General features: G+C 39.9%; 1 protein-coding gene across 1 annotated transcript in view; it reads left to right on the top strand.

Annotated features, from left to right (window-relative positions):
- Positions 1-962: 962 nt before the first annotated feature.
- Positions 963-17,473, top strand: part of pde1a (phosphodiesterase 1A, calmodulin-dependent) — a 522,967-nt gene continuing 506,456 nt past the window's right edge. Inside the window, exons 1-2 of the mRNA XM_041200982.1 lie at positions 963-978; positions 5,687-5,713. The gene's annotated coding sequence lies outside the window, so the exon portion shown is untranslated. The remainder of the gene's footprint in view (positions 979-5,686; positions 5,714-17,473) is intronic.

Genomic DNA, 17,473 nt, shown 5'->3' with positions numbered 1-17,473 from the left:
TAGCATTTAATGCTCTTTGAGCTCACTATATACTACCACTTAAAAATATATTTGAATACAGCTCAGATGTGGGATTTGAAGAAGAATTTCCAGATGCTGCACTGCACAGATAGAGTTGCAGCTACTAAATCTCTTGGTTAAATTGACAGTTACCTACTGAGCAGAGTTGCGAGGAGAGGGTGAATAATCATGACTTCACCATCAGCTGTTACGTGTATTTCTTAAATAACAGCCTGTGATGCTCCATGATTTCTATCTAACTAGATTTCTGATTTTAAAGGTGATGTGGTTCTCTGCTGAGGTGTCTGATCTGTTTCTCTATTCTTTTCCCTGATTTGGGAAGATGTTATTTGTTCTTTTGTTGTTTGAATGTGGAACTGCACAGCCATTTACCAAGTATCTGTCTCTTTCCTTGAAAGAACTAAAGGCAGACGATGGTAATGACCCAATTCTCCCTACTTCCTTCATCCCCAATCTTCAAGTAGCTTCAACAGACATCAAATTTGTGGCCAATATCTAAATCTTTCAGATTTATTCCAAGAAAAGAATCACTGGGAGAACCTGAAAGATTGAATGCCGTTTTGCAAAGATCTCAAAGAAACCTGATGGAACTGCAGCTTTAATATCCAGTTATTCTCAGTAATTGTGATTGCCTTACCATTTTAAACTCTAGCGCAGCCATACATTCAAGATCACCTTCAAAAGAGTTGGCACTGCAGTACAGTAAAAGCATTCTGATCCTTTGTTAAAACAAAATGCTTTCAATGGAAGTTGCTATAAAATGTGCCTGTCTGTTGGGAATTGCCCTTCACTGAGGGATGTTTAAAGTTGATGAGCTTGAGTCTAACTGTTGCTATTTTATCCCAGAATTTTCACCATGGAATCCTCAACCACAGAGACGAAGGGAGTTGACAGCAGCTGCCTCGAGTTCCTAAAACCAGACAACCCTGAGAAAATGTGGATTCGCTTGCAGGGCTTGTAAGTATTTTTGTTATAATTAATTTTTGTACTTTCAACACAACATTTGCTATCCCTGCATCCTTCAACTTCAGTTCAAAATCTTGCACATGCTACAAGAGAAAACAACCTCAGGACACCCCAAAGGATTTTAGAGCTAATGAAGTATTTCTGAAATATGGTACTTTTGTAATGTAGCAATTATCCAGAAAATAGATATATATTTATGTTTTATAACTAGCAAATGTACCAGGAGTGAAATGAACTGTTGTTCATTACTGAGATGTATTTTTTATCTTCAAAATCTAAATACTGCAGATGTTGGAAATCTGAAATAAAAACAGAAAATGCTGGAAATATACAGCAGGTAGCATCCTTGGAGAGAGAAATAGAGTTAATGTTTCAGGTTGATGACCTTTTGTCAGAACTGGAAAAGGTTAGAGGTGTAATACATTCTAAGCAAGTACAGAGGCAGGGGATGGGGTTGGAGAGATGGGGGAGGGGGAGAAAAGAGCAAAAGAGATTGTTTGGAAGGTAGAAGAGATTAAATGATAAAAGGGATAATGGTGCAAGGTGAAAGGGTTGGTAATGGGGAAAGTAAAGGATCAAAAGATGTAGCTAGAGGAGATATAAATGTCAATAGCATAATCATTACCAATGGTTGCTGTCCAAACAAATGGGAGCAGTAGTTATGATCTGAAGTTGTTGAACTCAGTGTTGAGTCTAGACAGCTTCATTGAAACAGTGTAGAAGGCCGAGGGCAGAGGGGTCAGAGTGGGTGTGGGGTGGAGAATTAAAATGTCAGGTAACTGGAAGCAGATTGAATAGAAGCATTCTGCAATGCAATAACCCAATATGCATTTGGTCGCCTCAATGTATAGGAATACGCATCATGAACTGTGATTACAGTATACTAAATTGAAAAAATATTTAAAATAAATCTCTGACCTGGAAAGATTATTTGGGGCTCTAGATAGTGAGAAGGGAGGAAAAAAAAGGGCAAGTGTTACAACTCCTGCACTTGCATGTAAAGGTGCCATGAGAAGGAAAGGTGGTGGTTGGGGGTGATTGAAGATTGGGCGAGGCTGTCATGGAGGGAAGGGTTCCTCAGAATGCTGCAAGGGGAGGAGGGGGGAAGATGAATTTCATGGTCTTATTGTGCTGGGGGTGGTAGAAATGACAATGGATGATCTGTTGAATGTGGAGGCTAGAAGGGTGGAAGGTAAGATCATGGGGAACCTTATCATGGCTCTCAGAGGGAGGGGACGGAGTGAGAGCAGAAGTACAAGAAATGGGACACTCATGGTTGAAGCCACTGTCAACCATGGTGAAGGGCAATCCTCTCTCCATTGCATCTGTTCTGATGATGCCAACTTACACACCAGTATTTTCCATTTGTCAACAATGATTTCCTTCTGCCATAATTGACTAGGCCCTTGACGGTGTTTATTTTTAAACAATTTATGGAGTTGACAGATTGCACGAGATGTAAACTTTCTTGGTGCAGAAATTAGATAGCCCCCCAAAACAGTTGCAGGGATCGCAATGTACGATTAACCTTCGCCTGTTCCTTCTGATGCAGGCAGCATGCAAAACTTTGTGCTTCCTGTTCACCTACAGGGGGCTGGAATTTTACAGCTCCATCGTGGCAGGGATGGGGCTCTAAAAGAGACATTCTAAACTCCAATGACTTTGGCGGGACCATAAAATCCCGCCGGCATAAAATTCTGCCCATAATTTCAATGTGCAGCCAGCGCTAAACACAATATTGAGTGATTACATGCCTGAGCAGGGAAAGAAAAATCATGAGAGGCTAGCATGAGTTCAAGTTAGCCCGCATCACTTAAAGGCAGCTTGCATCGTTTAAAGAGGCCTTGCATTTTGAATTGCACAGGCGCTGGAAGTTATTCTAAGAGTGAGTTTCACTTGGGAAGGACACATGAATGGCACAACATGGAAGAGAGTGGGCTTCAAGGTTCTCTGACAGAGCAATTGACACACTTCGCTCTCATGCAAGGCAATATGGTGCATAACCTCAGGCAGCAGCAGCTAACCAAAGGGAAGCAGTCATGGCTACATGACTTCACCCCAGTGCAGGAAGCAATATTCACCATTAATGCAGTGACAATAATGATTGAGGCCATAACCAGCAGCGGAGCTGAAACCATTAAACATGATGGATGCTAGCTCTTTACTAATCCACTTTCTCACATCACACACACTGTTCCTCTCTGAGGCTGGCATGGGGGAATGTGCTCTGAAAACCTTAGGTTTATATGGCCTGCTGTTGAGAGCCCTCCTCTCCTCTTCCAGCAACTTGATCTCCTCGGTATCACCTCTGATCATTCTCCCTTTCATGGCTGCAGGCAAAGAGGGTTAGAAACTACAGCAGAAATGACTAGGAGCAAGTGCTCTGAGCAGAACACTTCAAATCAGAACCAAGGGCTGGGATTTTCCAGCCCTGCCGCGGAGGATACAGCAAGCCAGCCAAAATTCGATTGATTTCAGCGCCACCAGTAAATCCTGTTGGTGGGTGGGACCAGAAGATCCCACCGAAGGCCTTCACCACATGTCATATCAGGCACTGCAGTCTCCAACTTTACTATTTTTAACAATACAAACCTCCAAACACTTTTGTTAATGCAGCAACAACCAGCAGGAATTAATTAGCAATTAACCTTTAAATAGCTCTGTGGGGTGCTAAATGCATGTTCAGAGAGTGCATTAGTTAAGAGAGTGCATTAGGTGAAGTGCTGAGGTCAAAAATCACATTGCTAGAGTCAAATCAGTATTAGATGCTGATTGACATTATAATCTGCTTACTCTGCATACTTCCGACACAAAGTGCTCACTGGATATTTGTGGATGACTAAACTTAAAGTGTATGTCTCTGATCTTGTCCACACTTTGTTCTGCAGTTTTAAAATATAAAATTGATGTATTTGAGCATATTTAAACCTAATTCCATTGTTTGTTTCACAATATAAAATAATGAGCCTAGAAAATGAGTTTAATTTATTTTCCAGTAGATGAACTACTGTTTGTCCCATCTAAGAGAAGTCCTTTCAAAATGCAATGCTTTTTTTTACTTCCTTCATTCCATGCTTCCAATAATTTGAAACTTTAATTGACTTTATTGGAGAAAGTGTTTTGGATTCAATTATTCAAGGAAGAAGAATGATCTTGGTCCAGTGCATTTGAAAATAATGAAGCAATTTCATGTCTCCTCTAATGAAATAAATTGCCTATCTGTCGGAGCTGGCGATTGAACTGTCTCTTTAAATCATGTTTAATGAAAGACATTTGAGACTTGAGATGGTTACAAAAGCTTCATTTTCTTTTCTATCTGAGGTAATGAGATTTAAGACAAGCAATGATGCTGGAAGATGCAATTCTTGACTGCAAATTGACATGATGTTGGCTATACTGACTAAAACAAACTCTAAATAATGACTCCACTGTAGCTGCTAGTAGATGTGTACTAGCATCATAGTGTGACACTTTCTAGAGTCAAACTAAAAGACATCTGCAAATTGTTATGGTAGATTTCAACATTAATATGTTCTACAACCACCATTTAGATACGTGAAGGGGCGGCTAAGCTTCATATATTGGTCCAATGCCAATGTAAGCTTTTGTTAAAATTTACTGTTGCACATAATTACATGCAATTATTTTATCAATATTCAATGTTTTGGGATTATATACTTGAAGTTTCTGTTTATACTACATCATGCACAATAAAAATGTCTTTAAAAGGTAATTAGACATGAAAATATTTCTAATTGTTGTAGGCTGAAAATAGGATGATGCCCTAACCCACATTTTTTCTTAGACAAACTAAGCCTAATGTCTCTTTAAAGTTATAATACGCAGACAAATTTCAACATGTCTTATAATGCAATTCATTTGAATCTTTCACTTATGGATTTATTTTCTTTTTGTTCATTGTTTTCACTTTTTTTTGCTCAGTTAGGTTCTGAAGTTGCAAGTCGTTGGCGGGGCAGATCTGGGGTGAGGCAAATCTGCCCACTTTCAGTGTCCCTGACGCCATCATAAAGCCTGGGGTTAGGCTACTTTGCACACTTTTGGTGAGCAGCCACTTTGCTTCCAAGCAGATCAGGTCTGCCTGCCTGACTGTAACATCAGTGGCCTGGGTGGCTCCAGTGGGCTGTTTAAAAATTGCTGGGTGCTTCCTTTGGAAATACTCAGCAGGTCAAGCAGCATATTTGAAGAGAGAAGCAGAGTTAACTTCTGATGAAAGGTCATCGACCTGAAACGTTAACTCTGCTTCTCTGTCCAAAGGTGCTGCCAATGCTGCTGAGTACCCCAAGCATTTTTCTGTTTTTAATTCAGGTTTCCAGCATCCACCAGCTGCTTCTGCTGCTTTCGTGTGAATAAGGGTGGACTGCATCCCTGAAAATCACCTTTGAGTTAAGAAACTTCCTAACCTTCCAAGTTCTGATCCATGGGGGTGACCATTATGGCTTTACGTTCAAAGATGGGATTTCCCACCGAGCTGAAAAGTCATAGAACCCTGCCAGATCCAGGTTCTACCCCAACTTCCAATCAAATTGCCCCCAGCCCTACAGACGTTGCACTGCAAAATTGCTTTCCTGGCTCCTAGAGCTTTAGGAGTATAATCTCTACTTAGTATGTTCCTAATCATTTCATGATATGTTTTTATGCTGAAGGGGCAACAACAGTTAATATAATATTTTTCTTACAGACAAAAATACAAAAGCACGTCACAAAGGTAAGGCTATTTACAGAGCACTTATTTTAAAGCACTTTGAAGTATGACTTGTGTCCTTAATTTAACATTTTCATTGTTGAATCATATTTTTCCAAGACACTTATGGGCTAGGTTGCATTTGGAGAAGCCTGATTACTTTGATGTGTATGGTTTCAATACAAAGCTGAGCACGTTGTAGAATGCATTTTGTGAAAGTGTCTGTGAGAGTTTAACAACAGCAAAATTACATTCTTTAAACATGAAATATGCTTTGGCATTAGTAAAAGTCAAAAAAGCGGTATTGGTGTCTGATTCAGTTAAAGGCATAGTGAATAAAATCATATCATCCCATCTATTAAATTCAAACTGGGCCTTGGTCTGCTTCCATGAGCTGGGTGGGAAGGGCTCTCTCTGCATGATGGAAGTCATCTCATTGGAAGTTATCAATAACTTAGGATCTTGTTGTATGTTTAAGTTTTAAATTGAGGTTCCACTTGCTCATTACAAGTCCATCAACATAAAAGGGGCTGGGGCCAGGATTGAAAATTTCCTACATCAGGGGATTTGATCATTTCAACCTCCAGGGTAATTCAGGGTAGAGTCGGCAGTGGTATGCCTGGTGAGACAACAACTACCATACAGCTGAACAGCAGAAGGTTCATGGCCCTGCAAAGAAAATTTGAAGAAACATTTAAATTCAGCCCTTCTTGCATTGGGAGGTGGACCCAGCATCCCCACAAAATAGACACCATTGACTTTCTAGTCTCTATTCTGCCAGGTGAACGAGGTATGCTGTTAATGGCATGGGTCCTTGCCATTTCCATATAAAATTAGGGACCTCCTGGACTGTACAAACACTGGCTGTGTCTGATTCAAAGATTCTGAATCAATGCATCTGTGAATCAGTGTGCCTATGATTTTCTCCTTACAGACCAGTTGGATTTCCCTACTCAACTGGGTGACCCTAAGCAAAAAGAGTGCTTTTTATCCCTCAGAAAACTGTAATTGAACTGCATATAACAACTGAGATATCAACATGAGAGACCTTAGTTATTTCAGTGGTGAGCACATTTGGAGCATCTCTTAGGAATGCTCCCACTGAAGATACTGTGATGTTGAGGTCCACCATGCAAAATATGACAAATATTAGTTTGAGGATGTTTGGAAACAAAATTGGGAAATTGATGTAGCATGTTCTTGGATCTTTCTGCCGTGCAGTGGTCTCTGGTTTCAGATCATTGGGCATTGTCATGACTTGGAGCAGGCAAGTGGACCTCAAGTTGAACCAGTTCATGACAGCGCCTTCTTGTGGATAAGTGAAAAGATAAGCATGTCAAATGTCTGTTCATTGAGGCTCCTTTTGAATGTGCTTCATTGCGAGGATTATAGGGGTCTATCTAGCAGTGCCATAAGTCACGTTTCAAGTGAATAACTCATATCTGTGAGATGCTGATCAATTAATCTGTTGTCATCCTGGTACAAGTAGGGGTCTCATGTTTCACTCAATCACTCTAAGATATCTTCCTAGATATTGTTAGTGCTATATAAATATACATTGTCATATCTGTTTTTCTTGATGAATGCCCGAGGTTGCTGCACAGCGGCCTGATTAGCCACTTGGGTGCAATTGATGGTAAATGTTACATTTTTAAATAAAATCTTGCCAGGCTCTTTTGCTGTATCCAGCACTGAATTAAATGCAGTTATCATCATTTTGAAACAGAGCATCAGCAATTTCATTAAAGTTCTGCTTGTGTGCATCAATGCAGTCATGTGTGATTTAAATCAATGACCAGTCTGATCTATGCTCAAAGTTCACAGTCTGATTCTTGAATAAAAGAAGTAAGCTGTTAACACATTGCCACAGAGCCATATGAAGTACTTGCATTAATTTTACCATTCTTATTTTCAACTTTAGGATAATTTTCCTGTAAAATATACACCAGGGAATTATTTTCATCAACACATTTTGAACTCTTTCTGCCTTCATGAAGTACTATAACTATTTGTTGAACTAAATGTATTAGATAAGTAAAAAAAAGTGTCCTACCACAAATTAATATAACCTAAACTTATTCACAGCTATTTCTTTACGTTTCTGCCATTCCTTTGTTACTTCTTGCATTCCAATATTCTTTGAGAAGAAAACATTTGTTTTTTTCAGAAAGTGGTTCCTCTACATCTTTAAAAAGAATTTAAAAGAACTCAAATGATGCCTATCTCAAATAGAGATTAATACAAAATGTTCACTTTGTGATGGCGTTGAGTTAAAAAAATAAAGAACCAACTTTATACTACATGCCAAAGTACTTCACAACCATTGAAGTGCAGCCACTGTTATTTTGTAGCAGCCAACTTGCAAACATTAAGGCTCCACTTTCACTCGGTGAATTCAAATCATGCTCCTTATTCAGTTCTTGAAGTCACTTGTGACTTGAGGTGGTATGATCAGGGATGGGCCTCAGAGGTGCAGTATTCTGCTCAATTTTATGTAAGCTGTGAGGTTCAGGAATCAAAGACAGATCAGAAGGAGTTAAAAAGGTAAAATACTATGGATGCTGAAAATCTGAAATAAAAGAAGAAAATACTGGAAATACAGTAAAGTCTTTATTACCTGGCATGCACAGGAAATGGGCAGTGTCGGTTCATCAAAAATGCCTGTTAACAGAGTTCCATTTACCAACGGAATAGAGCACAATAGTTGTGGCATGAACTAATTAATATGCAAGTTCTCAGGAAGTAAAGAACAGTATTTGTTTTATTCTGATTTTCAGCAGCACATTAAAACATAAAGTAAAGTGTAAAATAATACAGTATACAGATATTGGTTCAGGATAATTTCTTCAAGTTGGTTAAGTGACGATTTGTATTAGGGAACATCAGAAATTCCTGTTGGTGGTGTGCTGGATAACACAAAGTTTACTGCACTCAGCAGGTCTGGTAGTATCCGTGGAAGGAGAAACAGTGTTAATGTTTCAGGTCAATGACCTGTCATCAGAATTTCTAACCCAGCTTTTGGGTAAGACGTCAGGATCTTGGAATTCTGTAATGTTCCTCCAATTTCCTGCTGTATCTTCAGCAGCATGGCAGAAACTGTAATGTAAAGGGTTAACGTCAGAAGTATACATGATACTGATATAATAGTGATGTCAAATCACATTACCGTAAGGGGAAACTGGATGGAGGAGCAGCTCCAACCTCATGTTGCAGTCCAACTGTCTGAATATTTGTTGTAAATAAAGAGTAATGGTTTTGAGAAACCACATAATTGAGCAGAATACTTTAGGAGAACAGAAAATCCTCAAAACCCTCCTCTGGATCCTGACCACAATGGAAACAGAAACCACAAAGAACTGGCATAAATAGCCACTTTTGGCCACCTTTGCCATTTCTCCAGGAGTTTACCAATGTCTGAGGGAGAACCACAACAGAAATTCCAAGCCCTGATTTCTGACCTGATGTTACAGGCTCAGGACTATGACAGCATCGCCTACAGATGTAATTAGTACTACAGATTAATGTTGCCAACTTTCCTATGGATTTTTCCATTGGCAGAACCTGTTACAGAAAATTTCAAATAATTTGAATTGAAATGTTGCATCTGACACAGAGCTTTTAATATATAGTAAAATAGTTTAGATTTCAAATCCTCCCTATGCCTTCCTCTGCTTTCCCTTCTCTACCACCCTCTTTCCATCTCAACAATAACTACTTGTATTTATATACACTTTTAATATTGTAAAACATTCCAACATGCTTCACAGGAGCATTATCAAACAACATTTGCCACCGAGTCACATAAGGAGATAGTAGGTAAGATTACTAAAAGGTAGATTGTAAGGAGTGACTTAAGGGAGGGAAACGAAGCAGAGAGATGGAAAGTTGTAGGGACCGATTTTCAGAGCGCGGCCTTAGAAACTGAAGGCATATTTACCAATGGTGCTGCAACTAAAATCGGGGATGTGCAGGAGGCCAGGACTGGAGGATTGCAGAGACCTTAGAAGGTTATAGGACAAGAGGAAGTTACAGAGTTAGGGAGGGTTGAGACCATTGAGGGATTTGAAAGGAAAGATGAACATTTTAAAATCAAGGCATTACTGGATGAGGAGCCAATGTCAGTCAGCAAGCACAGGGTAATGGAGTGATTGAGACTTGGTGCAAGTTAGGACATGGGCAACAGAGTTTTGGTTGAGGTTTATGTAAGGTGGGAAATGGGAGGTCAGCCAGGAAAGCTTTTGAATTGTCAAATCTAGAGATAAAAAAGCATGTATGAGGGTTTCCATGGAGGGTAAGCTAAGGCAGAGGCAGATTTGAGTGATAGTACAGAGATAAAAGTAGGCAATCTTGGTGATGAAGTGATATATGTCCAGGCGTTCATCTCAGGATCATTATCATTTATACCAGTCTCCCTTCTGTTCCCCAATTCTCCTCGCATTTCCTCATGTCCCTCCACTCTCAGCCTCCTTTCTCACACTCCCCCATTTTCCTTCTGCATTTTCCTCAACTCAGATTTTTCAATCCACCTTTTACTTTTCAATCTTCCTTCCAGCTCCCCCTTCATCCTCTCTCTCACCCCTCCCTTTTCTCCCTCATCCTCCTCCATCTTCTACTCCACCTTCCATTCTTCCACCCTCATATCTAAAGAAGATTGGAAAATTGTGGCCAGTGTCTTTGCAATATCTGCCCTTATTTCCCTCAGCATCTTCAGATGCATCTCATCTAGTTCTGGTGACTATCAACTTTAAACACAGGCAGCCATTCTAATACCTCCTCTTTATCAATTTATAGACCATCCAGTATCTCAATTAATTCCTCCTTCACTCTGACTTTGCGAGCATCTTCTTCCTTGATAAAAACATGTGAAAAGTACTCATTTAGCATCTTGGCCATATGATTATAACATCATAAGAATTGGAGCAGGAATAGGCCATTCAGCGCATCAAGCCTGCTCTATATGGCTGATCCGATTGTAGCTCTGACTTCACTTTTCTCCTGTCCTCCTTAAGCTTTAGCTCCTTTGTAGATAGAAAAAACTCTATCTAACTCAGCCTTGAATATATTCAATGACCCAGCCTCTACTGCTATATGAGGAAGAGAATTCCAAAGACCAACTACTCTCTGAGAGAAGAAATTCCTCCTCATCATTGTCTTAAATAGGAAACCCCTTATTTTTAAACTGAGCCCCTTAGTTCTAGATTCCCCATGTTAGGAAATATCCGCCCAGCATTTACTCTGTCAAGCACCCCCAGAATCTTATGTTTCAGTAAGGTCACTTCTCATTCTTCTAAACTCCAATGAGTATAGGCCCAACCTGTACAACCTTTCCTCATTAGACAACCCCTCCATCCCAGCAATCAGCTGAGTGAGCCTTCTTTGAACTGCTTCCAATGCTAGTACATCCCTCCTTAAATAAAGAGACCAAAACTGTACACTGTACTCCAGTTGTGGTCTCAATAATGCCCTGAAGAGTTGTAGCAAGAATTTCCTACTTTTGTACTCCACCCCCTTGCAATAAAGGCCAATACTCCATTTGCCTTCCTAACTACTTCATGTACAAAGATACCCAGATCCCCATGTAGTGCAGCATTCCACAGTCTCTCTCCATTTAAATAATATTGTGCTTTTCTATTCTTCCTACCACAATGAATAACCTCACATTTTCTCATATTATACTCCACCTGTTTGTCCATTCACTTAACCTATCTATATGCCTTTTCAGACTCTTTGTATACTCCTCACAGCTCATTTCCTAGCTATCTTTGTATCATCAGCAAATTTGGCTACAATACACTTAGTCCCTTCATGCAAGTCATTAATTGCAAATAGCTGAGACCTCAACACTGATCCCTGAAGCACTCCACTAGTTACAGTTTGCCAACCTGAAAATGACCCCTTTATTCCGACTCTGCTTCCTGTCAGTTAGCCAATTCTCTATCCATACTAATACATATCATCCCCAACACCATGAGCTCTTATCTGTCCAGTAACCTTTTATGCAGCACTCTATCAAATGCTTTTGGAAATCTGAATGCACTGTATTATTGGTTCCCCTTTACCTGCCCTGCTTGTTACATCCTCAAAGATCTCTAGTAAATTTTCACTAACTATTTGACACTGCCTGATAATATTATGATTTAATAATTGCCCTGCTACTACCTCCTTAATAATGGATTCCAGTATTTTCACAATGACAGATGTTAAACAAACTAGCTAATTGTCTTCTGCTTTCTGTCTCCCTATTTTCTTGAATAGAGGTGGTCCATTTGCAGTTTTTCAGTCTGCTGGGAACTTTCCAGAATCTAAGGAATTTTGGAAGATTACAACCAATGTATTCACTATCTCTGCAGCCACTTCCTTTAAGACCCTAGGATGCAGACCATCTGGCCCAGGGGACTTGTCAGCCTTTAGCATCATTAGTTTTCCTAGTACTTGTTCTTTAATGTTCATGATTGTTTTACGTTCCTCCCTTTTGATGCCTGCTTTTCTACTCTTCTTTGGATGCCCTCTGTGTCCATGTACAGACCCCCTATTTATTCCCTAATCAAACCTGCCCTCCTCTTACCACCCTCTTACTATATATATGCTGACAGAAGGCTTTTGGATTCCACTTTATGTGAGTTGCCAGTCTCTTCTCATACTTACTTTGCCTCTCATTTCATTTTTCACTGCTCCTCCAAACTTTTTATATTCAGCGTGTTTCTCACTTGTTTATCAACCAGATATTTATCATTTGCTCCCTTTTTCTGGTTCATCCTACTCTCCACCTCCTTTGTCAACCAGGGAGCTCTGGCTTTGGTATCCCTATCTTTCCCCCCTCTGGAAATATATCTCATATTTACCCACGCCATTTCCTCTTTAAAAACAGCTACTGTGCCTTTATAGTTTTGTCTGACAATCTTTCACTCCAATTTATCTGGGATAAGTCTGTCCTTAATTTTCCCTTTCCAGTTAAGTATTTCTAGATTGCTCCTTCACATTTCCTTAGCTAATCTAAACCTTATGAGACTATGATCACTATTCCCTAAATGTTCCCCTACTGATAATTAATTCACTGGCAGGAGGGGCATTAACCAGAGGACACAGGTTTAACATAATTGACAAAGTTACCGCAAAAAAGAATTGAATAAATGTCAGAAGTTAAAAATTTGAATGGCTATGGAGAAAGAGCAAGAGAGTGAGACTAATTGTATAGCTCTTTCAAAGAGCTATCACAGGCATCATATGTTGATTAGCCTCCTTCAGTGCTACATGATTCTATGATTCTATATCTTATTTAAATTAGAATTAAGAGGATATGGAAAAATATGGATTTTGTGACAGCCGCATCAAAGAAAGTAAATGGACAACATTTTATAAGTTTTCAGTCTGTGTATAAAATGAGAATGAGGGAGACAGAGGAAACTGGACATGAAGTGACAATAAACAGCTAATCAACTGTGTAAAATTTCACTGTTTTTTTCCCCCTTTTTGGAAGATTGTAAGCAATGCATCTCTGCAATGCAACCTCTGCAGCTACTTTCTTTAAGACCCTAAGATGCAGGCAATCAGGTCCAGGAGACTTGTCAGCCTTTCATCCCATTAGTTTTCCTAATACCTTTTCTCTAGTGTTCATGATCATTTTAAGTTCCTCCCTTCCTTTTCTACTCTTGTTGGGATGCCCTTTGTCTCCATGTACAGATTCCCTATTTAGTCCCCAATTGATCCCACCCCACATCTTACCACCCTTGTACTGAAATATTCACAACGCTTTTTGTAAAATGAGATCATTACAAATGTTGTGTAACAGCCTAGTTGTGTTGTTATTTAAATATATATATATATAAATATATATGCATTAATAAAGGAATGATGTTTCCAAGAAATTTTATTTTTTTATTCCAAAACTATTGGTACATTTTTGAAAATAGAGATTTCTGTAGACTTGCTTTGGCAGGACCCAGTCCTAAAAGGATCCACCAGAGGATCAGACTTTGGAAGTAACACCTTGTTAGCCTGAGTATGCCTAAATATTGGACCAATAACTTCAAGGCTGGCTTTCAAGAGGACTCAAAAGAGTTATCCAAGGCAAAAAGTATGAGAATTACTTGCATCTCATGAGTTTTATTTGAATATTAAAGAATAAATATATTCGACTGAATGCCATAAAATCCTAAATATTATGAAGTAAGATATTTGTAAACTTCTTGGGATCAGTCATTGCCTTTTGTTACTCTGTTTGAAGCTTTAATATTACTCACTGCAGACATCCCAGAAGCAGCCTGTGCAGAACTTCCCGCTTAAAGCAATAGTTTCCTTTCTTGGTGTTTTTGCCATTCATTTTGAAGAAGCTGTTGCAGATTGATCAATAGATAAAATTTCTGCTAATCACTTTTCTGCACTTAGTTTTAAAGCATAAAGTACATAACAACAAATGTTCACTGGATTTTTCAATCAGTGCACAACTATCTGCTGACTGTTAGTTTAAACGTACAAAGTGTGAAACAAAATCAACAATGCATCAACAACACCATTAACTCCAAAACCCTTGACAAGTTTCTATAATTGTTCCTGGACCAATAGCTAGGAATTCAATACCAAACACTGGTGTATGAGCACCATCAGCACAAGGACTGCAGCAATTGAGGGAGAAGCCACCACCATCTTGGGGCAAGTAGGGACGAACAATCGAATCATAGAACACGACAGCACAGTACAGCCCTTTGAGTTTGTGTCAGCTCTTTCAAAAAGTATTTAATTTACTCCCACACCTCACTATTTTCTCACATTCTCACAATTTTTTTCCTTCAAATATTTATGCAATTTCCTTTTGAAGGCTACTGTTGAACCTGTATCAACCATTCTATCAGACAGTACATCCAAATCCTAAGCAGTTGCTGTATAAAAAAGACTTTTGTTATGTTACCAATCATCTTAAATTTGTCCCTTCTATCCTATCCAAAATTTTTCATGATTTTAAATACCTCAACAAATCTCTTCTTAGCTTTCTCTGCTCTAAAGAGAACAAACACAGCTTCTCCAGTAACTTTTCCATGTGACTGTAATCCCTCATTCATGGAGCCATTCTAGTAAATCTTTTTTGTACCCTCACCAAAGCCTTCGCATTATTTCTAAAGGGAGGTGCCCAGAATGGACACAATGCCCCAGCAGGGGGTAAACTAGTGTTTTATATTGGTTTAGTATATCTGTCTGGCTTTTGTATTCTATGCCTCTATTTATAAAGCTCATGGACCCATATAATTAACTGTTTTGTTGACCTGCCCTGCCACCTTCAAAGATTTGCGGACAAACACTCCTAGGTCTCTCTTTTCTTATATCCCTTTTAAAATTGTACCATTTAGTATGCATTGTCTCTTCTCATTCTTTATACCAAAGTGTATCATCTCACACTTTTCTGGCCTGTGTCCCCCCATTCTGCCATCCTTTCAATATCCTCTTGGTATCCTCTTCGATATCTTACCTTACTGTTTATGACACTTCCCAATTTTGAGTCATTGGCAAATGATAGTATCCTGCCCCATATTCCCAAGCTCAAGTCACAAGTTTATATCCAAAACAGCAGTGGTCCTAGTACTGAACATTGGAGTCTCCACAATACACCTCCCTCCAGTCTGAAAAAAAGCTATTTACCACAACTCTCTGTTTTTCACCTCTTAGCCTATCTTGTACCATTCTGCTACTGCCCTTTTTATCCCATGGGTTTCAATTAGGTTAACAAGTCTAATATGTGATACTTTATCAAACGCCTTTGAAAATCCATATTCACATCAAATTAATGGCTCTGTTCCACCCTCTCTGTTACTTGGTCAAGAAACATGACTTTCCCTTAACAAATCTGTTCTGGCTCTCCTTTATTGGTCCATGCTTGCCTCACTGCAATCCTCCAGTCCTCTGGCACCAACATTTTATCTATGGAAATCTGGAATTTTGAGGCCAGAACCTCTGCAATTTCTAGCCTTACTTCTCTAAGTAAACTAGGCTTCATCTCATCTAGGTCAGATGACTCATCAACTTAAATTTCTGCCAGTCTTTCTATAACTTTCTATTCATTTATTTTTTATCTCTTTCACAGTCTTGGCAAACTACTTGTTTATGTAGCTTTAGCAAAATCCTCTTCCTTGGTAGACCCCAATGCAAAGTTTTCACTTAGAATCTCAGCAATGCTTTCTGCTTCCACCAATAGATCTCCACTTTGGTTCCCTAATTGGTAGCCTAATAAACTTGACCAGTGTTCTTTTCCTGTCTAATCAAGATCAGTAGTGGGACGATGGTCAGCATTTGTCTGCTGTAGTTCATGCTTTGCTATGGCTACTTTTGGTGGAAATATCTGTCTATCTGTGCATTCCTGAGACAATAGAGAGTCTTTATGGGCCAAGTCATTCTGTGGCACAAAAAGGAGCAATTTAGGGTCACTAGCGGTCATGCAGTCTGATGTGCCTGATATTGCTGTATAGACACTTTGCCATTTCCAAGCATGTCCATTGGAAAATTCATTTATGTCAGTAATGAGGCTGGAGGCAACAACATGCGCCTGTGGTGGGTTTTGTGGCGGGCGGGAGCGGAGAATAGAGCGGCAGGCAAAAAGTTGCAAATCTGCTGTAAAAACAAGTTGCGATTCTCCCGATGGTACGTTCATGGTGGGCCGACTAGTGGAGCAAACACCACTTGCATTCATTAGCATGATATAAAGGCTCATTTAAACAGCGGCTCACCAGAATCTTGCCACACTTTCCAATCTTCTGTTACGCCAGTGGGAAATTACGTCGGCCCCAAATCCGTTTGAAAAAGGGTAGCGTGCACAGTTTGGACCTCAGTTCGCTGGTAACTTCGAGGTGAATGGAACACATCTGCTATAGCGCTACTCTGGTCTTGTTGTCATTCTGTTCGAGCTGTAGGGCTGGATTGCCCCTTCTCTTTGCTTTCATTGTCCCATGGAACAACACTGTGTTGTGGCACTCATGCAGGCTTCCACTTTCAGAGACTTGTGCTTCAACTGGGGTTGGATTGTGAGGCGAGGGTCAGGTTGATGAACATGACGGGGGCAATGGGGAGGGAAAGCTGTGCAATGGCAGTGAGAGGGATGGGCAAACACGATGGGGACAATGAGGAGGGAAGGCTGTGGAATGGCAGCGAGAGGGAAGGACGAACACTATGGAGGTCTTTCTGGGGTTGGCCTCTAAATACCTGTTGCCGCAGGAGTCTGCTTAGAAAGAAAGGAGGAAGACCTCCTTGCAATGAAAGCCACTGAAAGCCAATGGCTTCATTAGCACTGTTAAAGGGCTACTCAGAACTCAGTGGCTTCACATCACAGTCGCTGCATCTCAAGAGTGGCACATAGGAATGTAGAATTTGGGAATGCAAGCAATTGTGAAGGAAGCACAACTGTATCATATATGGCATTCCATCAATGAAGGCCTGTCAAGTGTTCACCAGATGTGACAGTCCGAATTGGCCAAAGGGCAACTACTCATTGACCATGAGCACTGATTGGCCATTAATAAGATTGGAGCACAGAGCTAGGTTGGGTCACTCATCTCACTGAAACTTTAACATCCCACGCAGGGCTCAAGATGTTACATATCTACGATGCCATCTGGGTCACCTCGATGTGTGTGCTAGTGTCTCAGGGACAAGGCAGCATCAGCTACCATGCAAACAGGGCAGGAAAAACTATGGATCCTTACAGTCTCCAAACGTGTCATCCTCTAAGCTTCACTTTCTTGCCCCTTGAATCATTAATGTCTTCAACATTTCCTTTTCGAGAGAAGGCAAAAGCAGATATGG

This window comes from Carcharodon carcharias, chromosome 12 (genome assembly GCF_017639515.1).
Source record: "Carcharodon carcharias isolate sCarCar2 chromosome 12, sCarCar2.pri, whole genome shotgun sequence".
NCBI lineage: Eukaryota > Metazoa > Chordata > Chondrichthyes > Lamniformes > Lamnidae > Carcharodon > Carcharodon carcharias.
Note: the sequence above shows the minus strand (reverse complement) of the source record. Positions and strands in the feature narration are given on the sequence as shown.